The following is a 9,522-nucleotide window of genomic DNA, read 5'->3' as shown; positions in this document are numbered from 1 at the left end:
CGCCTCACTCTGAATGGTCCACTATACACCGTAAAGAATTTGCTAGTTAGGAATCTGTGCTTCTTTGATAATCGATGAGTTTTAATTAGAACCTTGTCTCCTACTGCCAATTCTATCTTACGGATCTTTCCTTTCTGCTTCTCCTGCCTATCCTTAGCTGCTTTCTTAATACGCTCTATCGCAACCTTGACAATTTCTGTGTGCCTCTGCTTTCCTGATCGCGGAAAATCTACCAGCTCCCTGACTCGATCTGGTGGTGGTTCATTCTTTAGTACTGTAATTGGTGATAAACCAGTTGCTCCATGTGGTAGCTCATTGAGGATGTCCTGAAAATCTTTGAGAAAAATACGAGGTGCAGCTAGAAAAAAACCGGACTGATGCTGGGAAAAACATTTATTTCCAATTATTTACAATTTCATGTTATCTCCTTCAATGTACTCTCCTCCTCGGTCTCTACACCGCTCCATACGAATTTTCCACTGTTCATAGCAATGCTGCAGATCATTTTCGGTAAGTCCATACATTACTTCCGTCGCTTTTTCTTTTACTGCTTCAACAGTCTCAAATCTAGTTCCTTTCAAAGGTGACTTGACGTTAGGGAAAAGAAAAAAGTCACAGGGGGCCAAATCAGGTGAGTAGGGTGGATGATCTAAGATGGGAATGTCGTGTTTTGCCAAAAACGTCTTCACTGACAACGCACTGTGAGCTGGGGCATTGTCTTGATGAAGGATCCATAACTTTTTTCTCCACAAATCGTTCCGTTTTCTCCGTACTCGCTCACGTAGGGTAGCCAGGACGCTAATGTAGTAATGCTGATTCACTGTTTGTCCCTCTGGTACCCAATCAATGTGCACAATACCTTTGATGTCAAAAAAAACAATCATCATTGCCTTGAATTTCGATTTTGACATTCGTGCTTTTTTTTTGTCGTGGAGAACCAGGAGTTTTCCAGTGCATCGATTGGCGTTTAGTTTCGGGATCGTAGGTAAAAAACCACGATTCATCGCAAGTAATAACATTTTGTAAGAAGGTGGGATCACTTTCAATGTTTTCCAGGATGTCAGAACAAATCATTCTTCCGCGTTCCTTCTGTTCAATTGTGAGACACTTTGGAACCATTTTTGAACACACTTTGTTCATGTTGAAACTTTCATGAAGAATCTGCCTAACACATTCCTTGTCAACTCCTGTTAACTCAGACACTGCTCTGATTGTTAAACGGCGATCTTGTCGAACAAGTTTACCGATTTTTTCAATGTTTGCATCAGTTTTTGCTGACAATGGTCTGCCAGTGCGAGTGTCATCACTGGTGTCTTCGCGGCCATCTTTAAATCGTTTAAACCACTCAAACACTTGTGTTCGCGATAAACAATCATCGCCGTACACTTGTTGTAACATTACAAACGTTTCACTTGCAGATTTTCCTAGTTTGAAACAAAATTTGATGTTAACACGCTGTTCTTTCTGTACACTCAACATTTTCCGACGCACAGACAAAACGTCAACTACTTAAAACAGACGCCAAGGGGAGACTGAGTGCAGGAGGCAGATGAAACTCGAGCAGTAGGCGGAGCGAGAGTCACGTGACAGGCCACGCGACTTTCAGCCTTATTGCATTCGTTTTATTGTCTCACCAGTACTAGTCCGGTTTTTTTCTAGCCACACCTCGTGCTCCAACTTCTATGTTGCCTGTGGCAATAGATCTTACACAACTTTCCCAGTTCTTTTACCACTCTTTCACTGGGGTTACTTGCAGCATGGTATCGGGATATGAACACCGGTTTTATCCTTCTTCTCTTCAGTGTGGTTAGCCATTGTCTGGGTCTATATTGTGGTCCATTGTCAGCTATGAACTTTTCAACAGTTCCTACTTCTCGCAAAAAGTTTTTAACGATCGCTGCTGCTACTGTCCTTCCCGTCGTACTTTTCAATGCGGTAAAAGTCACATACTTTGACACCAATTCCACTGCTACTAAAACATATCTATATCCTTGCACTGACTTAGGTAGCGGGCCAAACAAATCTGTGGCTCCGAATTCCCTCAATCTACCTGGCACTATCGGAAAAAGCGGTGCTTTGCATGAGATAGTTAACGATTTTGCCTTCTGGCTCAATTTGCAACTACCAAGCACGTTCTTGATCCTCCTCTCCATACTAATGAAATAAACTGATTCCCTTAACTTCTTACAGCATTTCCTTGCCCCATAATGCCAGTAACTTAGGTGCGTGTACCAGATCAGCTTGTTGACTATTTCATTTTGTATACACAACACCCAGTCCTGTGTGTTCGGATTTCTACGGTAGAAACGGACCCCGTTCTGAATTGTATAAAAGCGCGCTATATTGGCATCTAAGTTCGCTCTAACTCTGTCCTTCACCATTCTCCATGACGCGTCTTTATCCTGCTCTTTCGCGATATTTGTGAGTACCGCCCCTATGTATTTCTCGAACGGCACACCCTGCATATACAATGTCATATCTGTTCTCGTTTACTTCCTCATCAAAGCATTGACCATGACCTACTGGGTTCCTTGACAACGCATCTGCCACTATATTCTGTGGCCCAGGAATATACATGACCGTAAACTGAAACTCCTGTAAATAGCGTGCCCACCTAGCGAGTCGTCTGTGGTTAAGTTTGGCAGACATCAGAAACTGTAGTGACTTGTGGTCAGTATAGATTTTAGTATGCCTCCCATACAAATAGTTTCTAAACTTACTAAAACCCCATACTATTGCCAAAGCTTCAAGCTATGTTACCGTGTAATTTCTCTCAGCTTTGCTAAGCACTCGGCTCGCAAATGCAATAGGTTGTTGTATTACTTCTCCTCCTTGCTCTTGCTCTTGGAACAATGTTACCCCAAGTCCACTACGGGAACTGTCCGTGGCCATACAAAACTCTTTCCCTAGGTCTGGATGCCCGAGAAGAGGCGCCGATAGCAGTGCCTTCTTTAACGCCTCATATTCTTCCTCCGCGACAGGGTCCCAATTCCATACCGTTTTCTTTCCAGTCAGCTGACATAGTCTGGGTGTCGCTGCACCCCCAATCTTAATGAACCTCCTGTAAAAATTGATTAATCCTAAATAACCCCTTAGCTGACGTTTTGTTCTTGGTACCGGAAAATCTCTGATTGCTTCGAGTTTGTCTGGATTAGGTCTTATTCCCTCTGGTGTCACAATGTGACCTAGAAACTCGATTTCTTTTCGTCCAAATTCTGACTTTCCCAAATTCACGGTTACCCTATGTCTCTCCAGTGCAACGAGCAATATGATTAACGTTCTATTGTGCTCTTCCCAGTTTCTTTCGGCTATCAGGACATCATCCAAGTACTGTGTTACCTTATCTTTTATATCATTAGGAATGACAGTATTTAGCGCTCTGATAAATGCCGCGGATGATACATTTAACCCAAATGGTAGTTTCTGGAATTGATACGATTTCCCGTAGCACAAGAAAGCAGTGTATTTTCTACACCCCCTATCTAACTCCACCTGCCAGAAACTCATTCTCAAATCAACTGAACTGAGAACTCTGATCCCGTGGAACTTTTGTAGCAATTCGTCAAGTGTCAGCGGCCGATCTGTCTCTGGCTCTATTATCTTATTAATCCTTCTTGCGTCCAAAACTAATCTAATTGACCCATCCTTTTTTTCAACACAAACTAAAGGGCTGTTGTACGGACTGGATGCTGGTTCGATAATCCCTTGTTGTAGCATGCTTTCGATCTCAGCTTCCACTCTTTCTTTGTACACAACAGGTATCGGGTACACTTGGGCCCTAAACTGTTTATGAGGCTTGACCTTGAGTCTATACACGAAATTTCTTATTGTACCCGCAGCATGTTTAAATACCTTTCTATTCTCGTATAAAGTTTTCTGAAATTCCCCGTAGACCGTGGTCCCTCGTAAATGCCAGATTTTCTCACTGATCTCCTCCTCCAAACATTTATGAATTTCCTTCTTCTCTTATTCGAACCCCGTATTCTGTGCCTGTCTACCGGACTTTACCGCCAGATATAATGCTAAGTATGCGTTATCTTTAGCACATAAGCAATCGTCGAATCTTAATGTAATTTCCTCCGAATCTCGTTTCAACTCCATCGAACCATTTCTCATGTTAACGACTGCTTTAGATTGGTTCAAAAAATTAACGCCTAATATTCCTTCAACAGTTAGAGATGACGCAATCATGAACATTGTACTAAGCCTCTTCGCCTGGCACACAAAGTCTACCTGCGCTTGTAACTTCACCTCAATTCCCTTTCCTGTAACTGCCCCTCTCACTGTTGTCCTTTGCAATGGCAACGTTGGCCATGGTTTTGTAAGACTACAACACTTAAACACATCTTCCCTCAAAACACTCATTACACTGCCTGTGTCGATGATACACGGTACGATTATATTATTTATTTCTACGCTAATTATTGGGTGGACTTCACTCCCCACATCCCCTACCTCCTCTAACAGATTCTTCCTTAGTTTTCCGTAATCGATATACCTAATATTTACATCATTAATAGTCCTGGTTTGTACCCGTCTATCATGTAGTCACCTTCTTGTCCCTCCGTCATTGTGACAGTGATTGTCCTGTCGTGAACCCAATGACTGCTTATCCTCTCTTCGCCCATCATTTTCATTTTCCTTCCTTCTTCCATCTCTGTCCCATCTTCTATTTTCCCGGTTTGCCGGTCGATATCTCCATGAATTCTGCCTCCTATTTCCTCGCCATCTTCAATTTCCGTCATTCCTCTGATTCCATGCTCTCCTGTCTTTCTGATAGTTTCTGCCGTTCCTATCCTCGACTCTGTCTGACCTATGAGTCGTCCCGCCGTTCACAATGTTGCTCTCATTACCCAGTTCCTGTAACAAGTGCTGAAATGACGCGGAATCGTCTAAGCCTCTGCCTGCTATCACTATACCTCTGCGCAATCTCACTGGCAACTTCGTTATACAGATCCTAATGAGCTCCCCAGTTTCGTATGGCACATCCAAATACTTATTTCGTCTCAGCGTTTCCTGATAACATGCCATTGGATCTTTTATAACACCTTCGTTACAATTTGGCATCATCAATATGCTTTGCTTAACCTGGTCCTGCTTACTTTTCGACCAGAATTCATTTAAAAACTTGTCACAAAATATCTTGTAGCTACTACAGTCTTTAATAACTTCCTGCATTTTCGCTCTAGCCTCGTCCCTCAAATGGTTACACACAAACTTCATTTTGAGGAGCGGCCCCCACGATGAAGGTAATGAATCTTGAAATTGAGACAGCCACAGGCATGGATGTTGGTAATTATCAGGATCCGGAAAACAAGTGTACGTTTGTACCAACACGAAGTGCCTCCTACATTCTTCTTCCGCATTTATGTTTTCCGACCTTGGACTATACCCAGTTGGGTTTGCCACCTGTTTTATCCGACACAACCGTTCTTCTAACTCTCTGAGTTCGTCTTCCTCTTTCTGCCTATTTTCGTTTTTTGAATTTATCTCACTCTCCCTCTGCAGTCTACCAGGTGGTCTTTCACCTTCGCTTCTGCACGCTAATTGCAACTGTGCTAGTTCTTCCCTATGTTTCCTATTTGTTTCTAATTGTGCCTCTTTAAACTGTAATAGTGATTGTATCTCCTCCTGGTCGGCATAAACCTCTTGCTGGGTACTGTCAGAGCCTGTTTCGCCTCTTATACTGATCTTTTCTACATCTGCGCTAATCGTATTCATTCTGACCACTACCTCCGCAACTTCATCCCTGTGTTTATTTAGCGCCACTTCCTGCCGAGTGACTTGAGCTTCCACGCTGTCTAATGCCCCTTGTTTATCTGCAAGTAAGTCCTCCACTATCTCTTTGATTCGCTCATCCGGCAACACGTCCCTACGTTCTGTAATATCACTCTCTATTGCACTTATTCGTACCTCCAAATTATTGGCTTTTTCTTTCACGGCATCACATACTTGCTTCAACGCATCCAGATTCTTCTCCCCCTCATCTAACCGATTATTAACTGCGGACAGACGCTCATCGATAACTGTGTGTAGCTTCCTCATTGCCTCTTTATTTCCCTTATCCGTTGCCTCCAACCTTTCCTTATTTGCCTCGAATCTTTCCTTATTTGCTTCCAATCTTTCCTTAGTCTCCCTATCTCTCTCCTTATTATCTCTATCCATCGCTTCCAATCTTTCCTTATTATCTCTATCCATCCTCTGTAAAAACTGCAGTAGCAAACTGTCATTTGCTACTTTCGGTGCGCTCACCTCGTTCGCCTGAGAAACCGTAGCTTCGCTAAGGGTAGCTACACTTTCACTGCATACCGGACCTAGTCCCGGCTCGCCCGCGTCGTCGGGAATAGCCCCCGATTGTGGACAAAGCCCGCCGCTTATAGGATCACCTAGCCGCGGTCCGCCGAACAATTCAGCCCCTTCCCAGTGTTTGCCTTTCTCGCTCATTAACCCAAGGTCTACACCTACTTCCTGCTGCACTGCTACGTTCACCCCAGAATCACTATTCTTCATGGTGACTACACTTTTCGACTGCGACCTAGTTACTACGGACATTATGCAAAAAAATTTATACAACGGTCTTCCAGCCTTGGACTACGTAGCAAGCGATTACATAAAAAAAATTAAAGATCCTCGTCAATCCAGAAAGAAATTGCAAACAAAAAAAGTTTCACTTCTTAGCGCTATCACAATATATTCCATTAAAAAAAAAATCTTAACAGCAAAATCTAACAGCAAAATCCTGGCAGGGTCGAAATTGTGAAAGGCACCCACATGCCTTGCTCATACTGTGGCATCAAGCAGTCAGGCCTGCAAGATGAGTGGTCTGCCAAGCGAGTGGGTTCATTCTTATTTATCGAGTAACATGAACTCTAGTACTCACAATTAAGTTACAAATTATTCTTCTGTATGAATATTACGCAACGGAAACGCACATCTGACAATTAGTAATTTACACAACTCTGACTGTTCACTACGCACTGGCAATACCACATTTTCTTTTTTATTCAACGGCTTTGATCAACACGTGGCCATCGCACTGAATATGAATGGCACACACATTATAAATTCTGAATATCATGGCAACATACAATTCGAAGGAAAAGGCCACCAATCTTTTTCTTTTCACTATCGTATTTATTCTGATAAATTATATAACCTAAACACACAAATTCTATAACCTACAACAATAACACATGAGAAATTCCGCCCAGTGGGCATGGCTTTACATTGGTGATTCTCTATCTTGTGGTCTCGTAATTATTTAATGCTACAGTGCACTTTCTGGATAGGATGGTGGATCTTTTGCTATATCTCACACTTCGACTCTCACAACCATCATCACGAAACTTTCCTCCAGACCGAGCGGTACAAAAGGAACATGCATAACCCACTACCTCTGAAACTATCTTGCTACTCTCCCATGCAAACCACACATACTTAAATTACATGACATACACCACACTGCAACATGGAATACAACATGAGGAATAGTCATAACATTATAATCACATCACTTTCAGCTTTCCCACTTCAATTAGTATTCATCCCAGTTTCACATGACACTGCTCCACTTCGTAACTTTTCTTTCCTACTACGAACTCTGGACGATATATGCACGTCTTCCTGTGCAATGCAAGCCAAGTGGCGTTACTGGATAGATGGCTGACTCACCTTGCTTCTCTCTCAGAGTATTATAGTTTGAATCAAGTGTCACACGGAAACATAACACGCAAAGTAATATTAAGAACATATTCATCACACACGCGAGTCCTCAACTGATACCACGGACGAGTACTTCTCTTTATCCTTTGTCTCATACACAGATTGAGACTCACACAGTACTCACCACGTGGAAGTACTCGTCTCTAATTTCAAGTCCTGCACACGCCATTTCTTAAATATTTCCAACTTATAGTACACACGCTAGTAATTCAGTTTAACTTAAGCACTCGGAAGTATTTCAACTTATTGCTACACGTGGTTTCATTGTGACCGTTGGTCACTTCCGAAGATTACTACGATCCCATTAATATTACCTGCCTGACATTTAATTTTCCCCACAAAAGTTCCTGAAATAGAGAAATTATTATTCTAAACTACTCTTAAGTATTTCACATGCGTACCATGTCTCCACTCTTTTGTCCTTACAGAGCACACCTAAGACAGGTCTTACCAACACTAGATCCAGCAGCAGAGTGCTGAAACATGGCTGTTCTTCAGGTCCTCTCGCACCTCTGCCGAGGGGGAGCACCTTGCTACCGTATTGGTCAGCCACATTTCAGGCGCTTAAAGCTCAGGTAAATTTCATCTCTTTGGTCCCACCAAAGGTGACCCAAGTACCGTCTCAAAGATGATCATATATTCACATTCACTATCTGCAGTTAGCAGACGACCATACATTCATTCATTTCACAGATCTCACCAAACTGGATGTAGGGATTTATTTTGTGGGAGTGCACATGTGATCAATTAAATAAATAAATCGTCATTCTTTCCCACACTGGTATCCGGCTTCGCTGTATTAATTGAAATTGAGTTATTATTAGAAAAAATATGTTGTTCTGACAAGAATAACGAAGAATGTTATACCTATTTTCAATGTCGGGCGGTACTGTACCCTTTCAACGTTTTAAATAGGACATCAAAGATTTCCAACAGATTTATGTCCACTACTCACTTGCAGCGTCCAGGCTTATTACCCATCAAGAATTAAATCTCTGCTATGAATTTCTAGAGCCATTGACACTGGACATCCCGACACAGTACACCACTTAGCAGGATAACGCTATTTCTGTGTCATCACCTTGCAGGTACTAACCTGCATGGTTCTGAGTTTAGAATTTATGATATCTCTGAGGATGTCAGAATCCAAAAAGGTTGAACTGAGGATATGGACGCTGTCCAAAATAGCTGTTCCAACTGCCATGGTACTGTGGTTGTCTACCTCCATCACTCATCCTCAGCACGGGCTTACTTGTGCTCTGTACTCCATAGTAAAAGACCGATCATCATCACCATCATGAAGTGCCACCCGAGATGTACCACCTTCATAGAGGAGAAACTGACTCGCACACTTGATAGTAAGTGTTAAACCGCTCCTCTCTCTCTCAATGATCATTGTTCGTCATGTATAAGTGCGTGTATGTATCGTTTCTCAAACAGGTAAGAAATGGGAGTCTCTTTACTTACCACTACCTAGTTTCGACTACTTTTCCCGGTCACCCAACTACCCAGTTGCTGATGCTTCGCTAGATAACCATTCAAAAGACACATGTGCATTATCGTAAACAGGAGAGTATTTCTGGAGTTTTGGCTGAGTAAAGTGTGCTTGCAAAGCAGTGAGTAGTTGGGTGACTTGGAAATGTAGTCGAAACTAAGTAGTGAAAAGTACTGCGACCTCATTATCTTACCTATATGACCGAACAATTTTCTATACAAAGAAGCAATATTCAGTACAAAAATAAAAATTTTCAACACTTTTCGATCATATAGTTATGAAACGAGGGCTGTCTTGCTTTCAAC

The sequence above is a fragment of the Schistocerca serialis genome, chromosome 3 (genome assembly GCF_023864345.2).
Source record: "Schistocerca serialis cubense isolate TAMUIC-IGC-003099 chromosome 3, iqSchSeri2.2, whole genome shotgun sequence".
Classification (NCBI taxonomy): Eukaryota; Metazoa; Arthropoda; class Insecta; order Orthoptera; family Acrididae; genus Schistocerca; species Schistocerca serialis.
This window is presented reverse-complemented; position numbering follows the sequence as displayed.